We start from the raw sequence: 15,166 nt of genomic DNA, 5'->3' as shown, positions 1-15,166 counted from the left end.
GTGTCCTCCATCCTGCTGTATTATTTGGTAGATTTAGAAAAGGCTTCCTGGTATCTTCCATGCCATCTTAACCTCTGGCATAGGGATGGTTTTTAAGCATCGTTTGATCCATTCTTGTGTTTGATGACAAGAGTCTCTTAGAACATCTCTAATGAGGACATGGTGCCAAGGCATTTCCCACTAGACAGTGGAAAAGTGGCTAGGCCCATTCGGGTGGAACTAAATGCCTGTACCAAGAGAGGAATTTCCTATGCCTAGACACCACAGTTAGTCTCTTTATGATGTAGGTTTTCCTTTTTGCCAGATGTTCTCAATCTCAAGTGGTAAAGGCCCAGCTTGCTGGTAACAGGGGACCAAAACCAAGCCAGCTGGTGTGCCACTTGTCACCATTTCTATACTGCATCCTGGAGCTGTCCCTTTTCGTTTTCGTAGGAGAGGGAGATCATATTTTAAGTACCTCACATCAAAGATACAGGACTCTGGAAATTTTACCCCAGAAATTGGGAGACAATGAAATGTAAATAAAAGATTATGATCTTTGGAGCCAGCCAAGTGGGCTGGGCTCAGTTTTTATCATATAGCTGATAAGATATAACTAAGAATTGGTTCAGAATGGTATTCTTGGATTTTCTATCTTTGTTACTTTGGATAAATCACCCAGCCTCTCTGAGGCTTCATTTTACAGTATGGAAAAGAAGGAATACTTCGGGGCAGTGGTGGCACGTGCCAACACTCCAGAGGCAGAGGCAGATGAAGTTCTGTGAGTTCCAGGACAGCCGGGGTTACACAGAGAAACCCTGTCTTGGGAAAAGAAAAAAGAAAAAAAGAGTGAATACCACTATTCTCAATGGTTTATGGCAAGTAAGAAAATGTGTATGCATCAGATAGGCTGTCTTCAGCTTCTAGGGATAAACAAGGACCCAAAATGGCTAAGACCATGGAGGACATTTTATAATTACACATGACAAGAAGCCCAAGAGTAGGGGAGTTGTAGGGATGGTAAGTTCCCCAAGGACCCAGGTTATTTGCATCTTATGCTCTGCTAACCTCAGCTTGATGCATACTTAGGCTGGATTCCCACAGTTCCAAGAATCACACCCAGATCTTCCATTCACAGCAACAGAAGAGGGACCACCCCATCTCTTATTTATAAGAGTGAGAAAATCAGAGCCAGGCATGGTGGCTCATGCCTTTAGCCCCAGCACTCAGGAGGCAGAGGCAGGTGGATCTCTGTCAGTCTGAGGACAGCCTGGTCTACAGACTAAGTTCCTTCAAGATAGCTAGGGCTACACAGAAAAACGTGTCTCAAAAAATTTTAAGTGAGAAAATCTTTCCTAGATGCTCCTCACTGATTCTCACCCCATGTTTTTAGCCAGAGCTGACTAACGTCCCATGCTTTAACCCAACAACTGACAGGGAAATTAGGTTTGCCATGATACCTGGGCCAGCCATACTGGAAATGAAGTTCATTGCACAAGAGATGGCTATCTGTACAACCAGAATTCAGTTAGCAATGAAGGGGTAGGACAGATGTTGGAAAAGACCCCAACAGTGTGTTACATGTGTAGCTTTGTGATAAATATTATTTGTTAGCTATGTATTATGAACTTTTTCCTTTTTGTTTTTTGAGACAGCTTCTTTGTGTAGCCTGGGCTGCCCTAGAACTAACTCTGTAAACAAGACTGGCCTTGAATTCATAGAGATCTGCCTGCCTCTGGCTCCTGAGTGCTGGCACTAATGGTGTGTGCTACCACCCAAGCCTACATCAGGAACTCTTGTGAACTTATTGATGATAAATCTTCTAAGGCCTCAATTTCTTCATCTGAAAGATGGCGATAAAATTATCTGGTTTTGCAGCAGTGGTGCAAAACTGTAATCCCAGCACTTGAAAAGGGGATGCATGAAGAGTGAAAGTTCAAGGTCATCCTCAGCTACAGAATGAGTTCAAGGCCAGCCTGGACTACATGAGATCCTGCCTCAAAATACACAAATAAAAACAAAAACAAGGATCAAAGAGATGGCTCAGCAGTTAAGAATGTGTTTTGGGGGAGATTACAAGATTAAATTAGATAACACTTAAAATCGTTGGTGCTTCCTCCAAAGAAGCTAGGATACAAGGAGGACCCTAAGAGAGACAGACATACATGGTCTCCCGGAGAAGGGGAAAGGGACAAGAACTCCTGAGCTAATTGGGAGCATGGGGGGGGAGGGGAGAGGGAGTTAGGAGAAAGAGAAGGGGAGAAGAGGAGGGGGGGAGGAAGACACGAGGGAGCAGGAATATTGAGTCGGGGAAAGAAGAGAAGAGAACAAGAAAAGAGATACCTTAATAGAGGGAGCCATCATAGGTTTAAAGAGCAATCTGGCAGGGGAAATGTCCAGAGATATACAAGGATGACCCCAAATAAGATTCTAAGCAATAGTGAAGAGGCTATCCTAAATGCCTTTCCCTGTAATGAGATTGATATTTATATGCCATCCTACAGCCTTCATCCAGTAGCTGATGGAAGCAGAAGCAGAGACCTACAGCTAAGCACTGAGCCGAATTCCTGTAATCTAGTTGTAGAGAGGGAGGGGTGATGAGCAAAGGGGTCAAGACCAGGCTGGGAAGACCCTCAGAAACAAGTGGCCTGAACAAGGGTGAGCTCATGGACCCCAGACTGACAGCTCAGAAACCAGCATAGGACAGAACGAGGCTCCCTGAACGTGGGTGTCAGTTAGGAGACCTGGGCAGTCTATGGGGCCCCTCGTAATGGAACAGCATTTATCCCTAGTGTACAAATGGACAGTGGGAGCCAGTTTCCCATTGAGGGATACTCTCTCAGCTTAGACACATGGGGGAGGGCCTAGGCCCTGCTCCAAATGATGTGACAGACTTTGATGATCCCCCATGGAAGGCTTCAGACTTTCTATGGAGCAGAAGAGAGATGGAATGGGGGCTAGTGGGAGGCATGGGAGGATGGGAGGGAGAGGGAACTGGGATTGATATATAAAATAAAATTGTCTCTAATTTAAATAAAAAACAAAAAATCACTTGTGCTAATGAATAACTACTTAAGACAGTTGTATCTAATTATTGCTTGAGTACTTGAACTGTGGGATTCCTACAAAGGTTCCTAGGACTGGTCCCAGCTCTGGAACACAACAGAATGATCACCAGAAACAGTTCATACTCAACATTTTCTGATTGCAATTCTTCATTGATGGGGGAATGTCCTTCTGTATATATGCTTCTCTTATTGGTTGATGAATAAAACACCGATTGTCCAATAGTCAGGCAGAAAGCATAGGCAGAGCTACCAGACCAGGAGAAGGCTGGGGAGAGGAAGGCAGAGGGAGGCCTCCAAGAGATGCCAGGATGCCAAAGGATTAACATGCCGGATTATGGGTAAACCACAGCCTCAAGGCAATAGATAGATTAATAATTAAGACAGAGCTAGCCAATAAGAAGCCTGAGCCATCGGCCAAACATTTTATACTTAATATAAAAGTCTTTGTGTGTTTATTTGGGGCAACGTGCCTGTGGGACCAGGCGGGACAGAAACCTCCATCTTCTCTTCATGTTAATTTGCTAGCCTGTAATCCTGCAAAGTGCAGTTGTGTATACCAATAGTTTTCCTTCTGTGAGAGGAGGCTCAATGAGGAAGCCTCTATAAAGTGGCCCACTGTTTTGATGCCCTTGGCACTAGAGGGCATGAGGGGCAATCCTGCTTTTCCTACGGATGCATCCAATAGCCCGAGACCAAGAACTCCACCCATCTTATGAGGAGTTCTCTTTCCTTGGTGCAGGAAGCATCTTTTGTTTTCTTTGCTCCTCTGCAGCAGCCACCAGTATGTCTGGGTCAAGATCCTGAGGCTGTTCCATCTCTACCACCACTTCCGTGTGACACCAGGCAAAGCACTTCACCTGTCTTTGGGTAGCTTTTGCCACACCCATCATCTCCCTTCACTTTCCCTTCACACGCCAGCCTACAGTGGCTGTGGAGTTCTCCCCTTTGCCCATTCTTCTTCTTCTTCTTCAGGATCAGGGACAACCATGCTCCCATCCTTTCCTGGATAACCTTCTAGCCCTTAGGATTTGCCCCCTCCCCACAGCACAAGGATCCTAAAATTCCATTCACTTGTTTCTAACTTTGTAATGAGCTCCCTCCCAAGATTGCAGTTCTCTTTAAAGTCTTCTGTCTTTTTACCACTCGATAGGGAGATCTCGAGGTAAGAACAAGGTCACCCTCCAACACATGGTCACCGCTTCACTCTCAAATAGCTCAGGATTCACCAAGTGCTGTCACTGCCTTCAGCTCGTATCAGTGAAGGGAGGCTCCATTATCACTAGTGAATTTTGCATCTGTGCTGTTTGGGGCCCCCAGAGTCACCTCTGGAATCCCAACTATAGCAACATAGCATGATGACTTACTTCCTGGAGAGGCCATCCCAGCAAGTGGGGTGTATCAACAAACAAATAATAAAAGTGTGGAACAAATGGGAGAGGGAAAATGTGGGGTCCCTGGAGGAGCACTGGAATCAGCCTTGGCAAGAAGCTGGGAAGATATTCAAAGTCAGAAATTTATGACTGGGAATTTTGTCTTTCTACATGGACCTGGCTGCTTTAGAATAGTTAGCAGACAAGGATGGGACACAGTGCCAGAATGATCTGGAGGAGGCAGGACACCTAAATTCATTTTACTCGGAACGAATTCTGGGTTGGTACAGGATTGCAGTTACTAGAACGTATACATGTCTTCTGCCCCCCAACTACATATGCCCGTTGCACTCCACCCCAATATACAGGGATTCATCTTTTGATGATGAGTGGATAAAGGGCTTGCTTTGCAAGTGTGAAGACTTGAGTTACATCCCTAGAATCCAAGAATACAGCCCAGAACAGTGGTGTGTGCCTGTAATCCTACCAGTGGTGAGATGGGAGCCAGAGACAGGTGGAGACAGCGACTCTGGCTTACACAGTGAAGTTCCAGGTCAGACATACTGTCTCAAACAAAAGGTTTCAGTGGGTACCTAAGGACCAACACCTGAGATTGTCCTCTGACTTGCACACATCCTCGATCCACATTCATACATGAATGTCTATATACTCACATAGTATTTTTAAAAGATTATACTTTCATTCTAAGCTTCCCCTAGATGTTTATGCTCATTTTTTTCAGGATTTCTGGGTGTGGCTAAGGTGTACTAAATGCCTTCATTTCAAAATTTTGGGTCCCAGCCGGGCGGTGGTGGCACACACCTTTAATCCCAGCACTCGGGAGGCAGAGGCAGGTGGATCTCTGTGAGTTCGAGGCCAGGCTGGGCCGACAGCCTCCAAAACAATACAGACAAACCCTGTCTCATAAAAAAACAACAAAAACAAAAAACAAAAAAATTTTGGGTCCCATTCTTTCCCATTCCATTTCCTTTGACGTAAGTAACCTGAGGCATCTGTGACTTTGATAGCTTTAGTAAATCTGTGCCAGCAGAGAGTTTCAATTGTATTAATCCTAATGACGTTATATGTTTTAAAAAATGTGTTAGTTGGGTCTAGGTTTGTGGCTCAGTGGTAGAGAGCTTGTCTACTATATATAAGGCCCTGGACTCAACCACAGCAACACACACACACACACACACACACACACACACACACACACACACACACACACACAAAGAAAAGAGTTCTCAGAGCTACTAACAAAGCTTTGGCTCTTTAAATATGCCTAGAAGTGGGATTTTAGAACTCTAAACTTGTAATTCTATTTTGATGAGACCTTCAACAGTCAGAATTCAATCCACCTTAAAATCCTTTTAATCATGCTCCAATCTTTAAAGTCCCTTCCAGCCAGGAGGTGGTGGTACATATCTTTAATCCCAGCATCTGAGAGGCAGAGGCAGGACATCTAGGGTTACACAAAGAAACACTGTCTTGAAAACCAAAAAATAAAATAAAATAAAAACTAATGTCCCTTCCAGCCATCACTTGGTCTCCCAAAGACTTGTCTTCAATAGGCATCTTGCTCCAGGTACACATAAGTGGTAGTTTAAGCCAAGTCTTTCTCCTTTCATGCCATCAACCATTAGCTGTTGAGAGATGTCATTCAACAGAACTCTAAGTTTGTTGTATTGCCTTGGCAGGTGTATCAAACAGGTAAGACTTAACTATACTCTATGCCTGAGTCATTTCTATAATTAGTCACAAAGGAATTGAGCAAGTCAAAGGGACTATAACATGACTTCTATGCCAACAGTTCACTCCCCTAGAGGAAGGAAACAGGCTGATTGATGGCTTGCCATAAAAGCACATAAACTCTTGGCCTGGGGTTTCTCAACTGAGCACTCCCATATTACATGGAAAGCTGCCATCCCAGCCATTGCACTGGCCCCTAGGACTTACAGGCAATGAAATTGCTCTACTGGGCAATGGTCCTGCTGACCACTGTGCTGCAGAGGAAATGTTCTCCATCTTCATGAGGTCGCAGCTCCTCCCCAACACAGAATCCCATGTTACACTGGCAGTGAAGTCATCACTAAAGACCAACCTGGTCAGGTACTCTCTCAGAGTCCTATCTTTTTGTTTTTTGGGGTTTTTTGTTTGTTTGATTTTGTTTCAAGACAGGGTTTCTCTGTACTGTTTTGGAGGCTGTCCTGGAACTCGCTCTGTAGACCAGGCCTGGCCTCGAACTCACAGAGATCCGCCTGCCTCTGCCTCCCGAGTGCTGGGATTAAAGGCATGTGCCACCAACGCCGGGCTCAGAGTCCTATCTTTGTGGGTCAGATTATCACAACTGGTTAACCTACCCAGTGTCTGTCTCAACAAATCATTGTAGGTCTGTGTTGTTTAAGATGGCAGCCATTGTAGCTGCTCACACTTAAATTACTAAAGGAAACTGGAATGCCAGTTCCTTACACTAACCACTTCATTCAAGAGATGCTACCAAAAAGCAAGACAAAACAAGAATCTCCTCTGTTCATATATTTTCTAGTCTCCTGTCAACACTGTCATCTAGCAAGGGGATATTGCAAGTCTTCTACATTGCCTACAATACATACAGAGGAAAACAAAGAAGGTGGAAATGAATTTTTCTTTTAAGTATTTTTATTTATTCTTTGATAACTTCATGCATGTATATAATTTATTTTGATCATATTCTCCCAATTATCCTTTCTCATTCCTCTCCCACTTCCAATGAACCCTTTCTTTCCAACCTCTCCCTCCCTTCCTTTCTCTCTGACCCATGAGATGACTTACGGTTACTTACATAAATATAAACAACTTCATAGTGGTTACACCACAAAAGAAAATGACCCCCATCCCTAGAAATCATTAGCTGTCAATAGCTCCTCTGGGAGGGGTGGGACCTCAGGAGCTGTTGGGGACAAATCTTACAATAAATAGACAAGTAGCCTACAGAGGAGGGTTTTTATCAGTGATATTGTTAGGACAGGCAACTTAGAGCTTATGTCCATTTCTTCAGTGCTATGACCTGAATGTTCATAGGAACAAGGAATTCTCCTTGACCATAATGTTCTTACTTTTACACTGTGTTCTACCACCAGAGGATCCTGCATTCCTGGTCCCTCCTCTTCATGTGGCTAGCTGATTTCATGTTTCAGATACCATGTTCAGTATTTTCTCCTCAGAAAGACATTCCATGCAGTGACCTTCCCAACATGCCTAAACTAGCCTCATCCCCACTTCCTGCTTAGCCATTCCCTATCATACCACTGTTAATCTTGCTGGGTTTATTTCTGTTGAAAACCATCTTCTGTGTTTATTTTCCCTCTCCCTTTACTAGAAGGCAGGAAGTTTGCTGTCTTGTGTCAAGTGCTGTGTTCTCAGTGGTAGAGTGGTACTCGATAACTGTATTGCCCAAATAAATTGTTTCCATGTACTCTCAATTATGCATTCTTTCCTGTCTCCCTGAGTGAGGTGTTTCTGCTATGTGTCCCCAGAGGATCCACACATTCTCTCATTATAACACTTAATTACAATTACAGTTGGCCCTTTGACAGAACACGGTGACTGAAGCTGTTGGGCAATTTATCATTGCAAGTCATACATACACAAGGCTGGCGCTGGGAATTCAACTATGAGCAAGATGGACACAGTCTCTGTTTTCACTCATGATATACGTTTATAAATTCCACCCCTATAGGTTCAGCCAATCAAGGACTGAAAACAGAGAACAAAGCTACATCCACACTGAAAATGTACAGGCACAGTTTTCTTGTCATTAGTTCCTAAGCAATACAGTATAACTGTTTACACAGTACTTCCATTGTGGTAGGCATTGTAAGCACTCTAGATAGGATTTGAAGTATGTGGGAGGATGTGTGTGAATTACATGTAAATATTATTCCATATTAAGCAAATGTTCTTAGCATGTGTAGGTTTGAGTGTCTGCTGAGGTCTGGGGTGGGGGTTCTAGTACCAATCCCTCTGGATACCCAGGGATGCTATACTTTTATGCTTTACCTTGGCTACACCATAAACTCAGTGAAAGTAGAGATCACATATGACTTGCTCCTAGGTGAATCCCCAGAGCCAGTACAGTACAGTACTTGCAATATAACTAGACATAATAAATTACCTGACAGATTCAGTCAGCACATTGTTCTGTCAAAGGGTCTGGGAAAAGATTAAGTGATGGACATGTAGAAACTAAGCAAAAGAAAACAAGATATTATTACATCCAGGAAAAACTGAAATCTGAACAAGAATGGAACTGAATTCACAGAGCCCCACACAGCTTGACTAAGAAGTGCATTTATATATATAGACATGATCAATGCTCCCAAGACTGCTAATTACATCAGACTGTATTAGCTAAACAGTTGAAATATCTGTCTAGTCAGTAAATAGTAGCTATCAGTGCTCCCTGAGAATCCTTCAGGAGTCAGCAACTAAAGAACCTGACACACACCTTTAATCCCAGTACTCAGGATGCACAGGCAGATGGATCTCTATGAGTCTGAGGCTAGCCTGGGCTATATAGCAAGTTCCATGCCAGCCGGGGCTACATAATGATACCGTTTCTTCACGAGAGGAGCAGTTGGCCCACATCACCTGCCTTTGGAATCTACTCTCGAACTCGTGTTTCAGCTTCATTTCCCACTGCTGTCCTCTCCCATCATGCCTCTCGAGCTCTCAGGCTTCCTGGAACAACTGACTCCCGCACCCCCACAACATCAAGCTCACATGTGCTCCTCTGTACTTCCTACCACTTTCTGCCAACCTTTTCCATGAATCCCCTTCTGTTAAGCTCCCCTCTCACCTTGGAGCTCAGCTCTGTGGAAGTGAGAACAGCTGGACTTTCTCCAAGTTCAGACACCCTCCCTCCATGAACTCCTTCCAGTTCTCCCAAGGAGGGCTAGGCATCCTTACTGCATGTGGTGCCTGGAGGGACTCTTGGTATCCAAATGCTCACTAAGAGGCAGTCATCCCATAACCCAGCTATGTGCTCCAGCCTGTATGGTTCTATTTCTCTTCATTCTCCATTATACTTTCGTATCAGAAATCACTTGGTTATATCAATTAATCTCTGCCATGGTAGATCTTGACTGTCAACTTGATGGAATTTAGAGTCGGCATGGAAATAAGTCTCGCCAGGCGTTGGTGGCGCACTCGGGAGGCAGAGGCAGGCAGATCTCTGTGAGTTCGAGGCCAGCCTGGTCTACAGAGCGAGTTCCAGGACGGCCTCCAAAAGAGAAACCCTGTCTCAAAAAACCAAAAAAAAAAAAAAAAAAAAAAAAAAAAGGAAGAAATAAGTCTCTGGGCATGGCTGGGAGGAATAATTTCAATTAGGCTAAGTGAAGTAGGAAGATCCACCTTAAATGTGGGTAGCACTCTTTCATGCATAACCAAAGTAGGAAGATCCACCTTAAATGTGGGTAGCACCGTTTCACACACTGGATTCTGGTCCTAAATGAAAGGAAGAGAATGAACCGAGCACAGGCATTATTGCTTTCCACTTCCTGACCGTGGGTGAGATGTGACTAGCTGCCTCCTGCTCCTTGTCATGCCTGCCCTTGATGATTGACTGTATTCTGTGGAACTATAAGCTGGAATAAACCAAGCCATTCTTTCCTCCATTTTGTCAGGCTACTTAGTCAGCCATGAGAAAAGTAACTAATACAGTCTCTGAGATATTTATAGATCTGATTATCTCTGTATCATTAGCATTACCATTGGCCCTCACCTCCCACCAGGGTTCCTGCATTAGCCTCCTAAATCAAAATGATAATAATAATAATAATGAAAGAGTTATATGCATGTGTTCCAAAGGTTGAAATTCTAAGACTTGTAGAATAATAATTAGTAATAATATAAATAATAAGAACAACAATACTAATAAATATAATAAATAATAACAATACTAACAAAAATAATAAATAGTAAATAACAAACAATAATAAACAATAAAAATAATACGTAAATTCCTGTCCCATCCCTCCCATCCTAAGCTTTGATCCTCAAAAACAATGCACCACTTCTAATTTTTTTAGTGGTGTCTTTTGGTATGCACTTTCATCTTCAAATGAGATTTACACACTATTTCTTGATTTTTAAGTTCAAACATTATCTATTGACTTTGAACAATAAAAAACCACCTTCTCCTCTATCTTCCAATATAAACCATGTTTCGGGTTAAATCATTAGACAGTATGGGTATAGTATAATAAGGATAACCACTGAATTCATTTGATCTCTGGGACACAATCATCCTTTCCAGGGCTATCTCCTAATGGGGTCTTTGCACTTGAGTCTGCTGTGGGCAGGAGGGAGAATGGTCAGGGACAGGGCTTGGAAAAAAGAGAAGGGAGAAGGGCTGACCTAGAAGACCCCTGAATGGTTTCCACACAGGGTTCCAACAGGTGGGCACAACAAGCAAAGCTAACATACAGTCTTCTGCAGAAGCCAAAAGCAAGAGTCCCAAAGGAGACTGGAGGCTGAGGATTGGCAGAGGCTGACATCTAAATAGATGCTGAATTCTTGGGCAGAGTTCTGGAGCCCCTAGCAATGACTGGACTTAAGATCTTCCTTTTTAAAGGACTATTTTAAATATTTAAATATTTTAAATTCTGTGTATAAGTGTGCATGTGAATGCGGGTGCCCTTGGTGTCCGGAAGAGGACATCAGATCTCCTAGAACTAGTTATAGGAAGTTGTGAGCTGCCCAGCATAGGTGCTGGGAACCAAACTCAGAGTCCTGTGCAAGAACAGTAAACACTCTTAACTGCTGGGCCAGGCCAGCATCCATACCAAGGCATTTATTTCTTGCATCATTATTAAAAACATGAAAAAACCTCCTGAAGTTCCTTTATTGTATAGGGTTGTTTTGGCTATCCTGGGTCTTTTGGTTTTCCATATAAAGTTGATTATTGTTCTTTCAAGGTCTGTGAAGAATTGTGCCAGAATTTTGATAGGGATTGAATTGAATCTGTAGATTGCTTTTGGCAAGATTGTCATTTTTATTATGTTGATCCTACCAATCCAAGAGCATGGGAGATCTTTCCATTTTCTGGTATCCTCTTTGATCTCTTTCTTTAGAGACTCAAAGTTCTTGATATACAGATCTTTCACTTCTTTGGTTAACATTATCACCAGATATTTGATGCTGTTTATGGCTAATGTAAAGGGTGGTGTTTCTCTGATTTGTTTCTCAGCCACTTTATCATCTGTATATAACAGGGCCACTGATTTTTTTGAGTTAACCTTGTATCCTGTCACTTTGCTGAAGGTGTTTATCAGCTCTCGGAGTTCCCTTGCAGAGTTTTTCATGTCACTTATGTAAACTATCATATCATCTGCAAATAGTGAAAGCTTGACTTCTTTTTTTCCTGTTTGTATCCCCCTTGATCTCCTTTTGATGTCTTATTGCTCTAGCTAGAACTTCAAGTACAATATTGAAGAGATATGGAGAGAGTAGACAGCCTTGTCTTGTTCCTAATTTTAGAGGAATTGTGTTGAGTTTCTCTCCATTAAAAAATAACATGAAAAAACTGAGAAACAACAAAATCTCCAGCAAAGAATACTTCAGTGACAAACCCAATGACTATGACTGGTAAGCCAGTCAGAATTTAGGAAGACTTACTAGGAGATCTGCTGAACCTAGTGGTGAGAAAAAAGTCAAAGTCAGGAAAGATGGGAAAAACCTAGGAGACTCTCATTCAGTCCCATCAGGGAGAGTTCCCATTTACTAAGCATTTCCATTTCAAGTTTTTGTTTTGCTTTGTTTTTTTCAGCTCAAACTCATTTTCCTTTTATTAAAGTTCAAGTTTCTATTACATGGTTGATTCTCAAAGGCAACTTTGTTCAAATAAAGCATTTCCAAGTGATTGCTTCCATCTGGTAGCAACAGCAATAAATGCGTAGGAAGCCCACCAAAGGGAGTTTCACTGTGTGGAGACCCAGGTCCAGATGTAGATTTCCTTATGAGGTCCTATTTCTCCATAACAAACTCCGGGATGAGAGCAGCACTATCAAAATCATTATGTTGTCAGAATGGCTGCAAAGTATTATCAATGATTTTGGGCTTGGGAACCAGATCATAACCAACAGTACATTCAGTCCTTATTAAATCCCCAGGCATCTGGCTTGCTTAGGTATCATCCAGCTAGCATCAAACTCATCTGTCATATGTGATCCATGAGAATAGCAGCAAGCTGATGGGAAAGCAGAGGCAGAGTTTGGGATAGAGGTGCTATGCAGGAAACTCAGAAGTCTGTGGATGTGGTGTAGTGAGGGAGGCCAGCAGGCAGCATGACCAGGGTAGGTAGGCTTCAGGCAGTGCACTGGCTGTGACTGGAGAGAAGACAGTTTGAGTTTGCCAAGAGCACGTGGGAGGTTAGGGGGAATGGGTGGAGATGGACTTATTTTTTATTATGCATATGTGGAAACATGAGTGCAGTACCTATGGAAGCCAAGAGAGGGCATGGGATTCTCTGGAGATGGAGTTAGACACCATAGTGAACTGCCAGACATTGGAACTGGGCTGAGGGAACTGAACTGGGGACCTCTTTAAGAGTAGTAACTGCTCTTAAACACTTAGCCACCACCTCAGCCCCAGAACTTCCCTTCTGATGCTACAATTTTCACAGAAATCCCAAGATGGTGGTACTACCGTTCTCGTGTGCCAAAAAGATAGCCCGATTGCCTCAGAAACAGTTGGCTTCAGAGAGAAGCTGAGATTCTACCTGAAGTTAATATGAAGGCAGACTGTGTTTTGCATCTGTGACATGATGCTGTCATCACTGAAGATCATGTGTCAGTGAGCTTCCATGGCTGTTAACAAAATACCTAAGAGAACCGTGCCAAGTGAGAAATCAGTTGTTTTCAGCCTGTGGTCAACTGGTTCCCTTAGGAGCTGAGGAGAGGCTAAACATCATGACCATGGGAACATATGAAGGAGGAAACTGCTTACTTCCTGATGGACAGGAAGCAGAGATAAGAGGCCATGGTCAAGATCCCCCAAGGACCCTTGCATATTGACTTTTCTTTTATGCAGTCAACTTTCTATGTTGTTTCCAGCACCTGTTAAAATAGGACTACCAGCTAGACCAATCATTCAATTAATTAGATTTTAGGGGGAGGTGTATGAACATATCACATCCAAACCATAACATGCATCTATGGTAAGTCTCTTTAATTTAAAGTTTAATTTTGTTTATTCTTGGAGAATTCCATACAGGTGACATATTTTTATACTTCCCCAACTGCTTCCAGACCACTCCTCCATATCCCTCTTCTAGTTTCATATCTTCTTCATTTAATTTTTTGTTTTGTGACAGTGCCCCACTATGTAGCCCAGGCTGGCCTCAACCTAGCCATCCTCCTGCTTCAGCCTCCCAAATGGTAGGATTATAAAAATATACTATCATGCCTGGTCCTGGCATCTTTGTTCAGTCTCAGGAGAATAAGCCTATGTAGATAGCAATGGGTAGAAAAATAGGAAAAGCCACATTTATATGGTCCTGAGCAGTAGAATAGGATGTATAGTTGTGTCAGTGCCACAACTAAAAAGCAAAGGTTATTTCCAGACAGTGAGAGCTGGGAGGAGGGCAGGGGGGAAGACACACCGTGCAAGCGGCTGTTCTGTCTTCTTTCTCTTGATGTTTGTGTTTCCTGTGTTATCAGTGTGTTATTTGTACAACAAGAAAAATTCATGAGGAAGGGTGGAAAGACTGGGAAGATATGAGTCCCCAGGGTGGACCATGGCACGTCTGTCTTCCAGACACCTGATGGCAGCACTTAAAGAAGCTAGCTCTTTATAGACAGAAGAGAAGAGAACTCTTACCATATGCTCCAGGCCGAGGTCTTGGTTGTCTGCTGCCATGCTAATGTTAGAGTGGTTGCTTCAGCCAACATGAAATTCTTTCCTGGGCTGGAGGTATGGCAGTGTCCTGGCACCATGACCTAGGAGTTTTTGCATCCTTTGCATTAGTCATTTGTTGTTGGCTCTTCCTGGCTGGGGTACCAGCTGGTCCTGCTGAGGAAGGGCCCATGTGAAATTCTAATTAAAGGATAGAGGTGACCTCAGTCCGGAGTCACCGAAACAGGACCAACCACTGAAGCTTAGCTGGGTGTCATTGTGTCCCTTGATTTTTGTTCTGTCCTTTCAGTTGCCAATGCTTCCCAGATGCTGCTCATCAGCACACCTTTCCCTCTACCTGGGATGTTCTTTCTTGTGGTTCCTGACACAGCCCACCTCTGCCTGTACTATAACACCACATTCTTTTGACTTCTTTTTTTTTTTTTGACAAAGGATCTTAGGTTATCCAGGCTGGCCTTCAACTCCCAATTTTCCTGCTCCCATCCAAGAGTACTTGGACTACAGTATACATCACCATAGTCAGTTATATGTGGGACTGTGGGTAGAAACTAGGGCTCCATGACTGCTAGGTGAGCACTACCAACGGGGTTATACTCCTTGCCTCTGTGCCACAGATTCTGCACGCCTTTCTCAAGTCTCCTTTTGGGGAGTGAATCACTCCCACCTCTTTCTTCAAAAGCCCATGGTTTGCACTTTTCCTGTGGCAACTGTGGTTTTTCCGGTGATGGGGTTGTCCTTCTGTATTGGTTAGTGAATAAATGCTGATTGGCTAATAGTCAGGCAGGAAATATAGGCAGGGCTACCATACTAGGAATGCTGGGAAGAGAGAAGCAGAAAGGAGCTGTAGGAGAG

The sequence above is a fragment of the Mesocricetus auratus genome, unplaced genomic scaffold, assembly GCF_017639785.1.
Source record: "Mesocricetus auratus isolate SY011 unplaced genomic scaffold, BCM_Maur_2.0 Super-Scaffold_4256, whole genome shotgun sequence".
Lineage (NCBI taxonomy): Eukaryota > Metazoa > Chordata > Mammalia > Rodentia > Cricetidae > Mesocricetus > Mesocricetus auratus.
The sequence above is the reverse complement of the archived record's forward strand: the minus strand, read 5'-3'. Positions refer to the sequence as shown.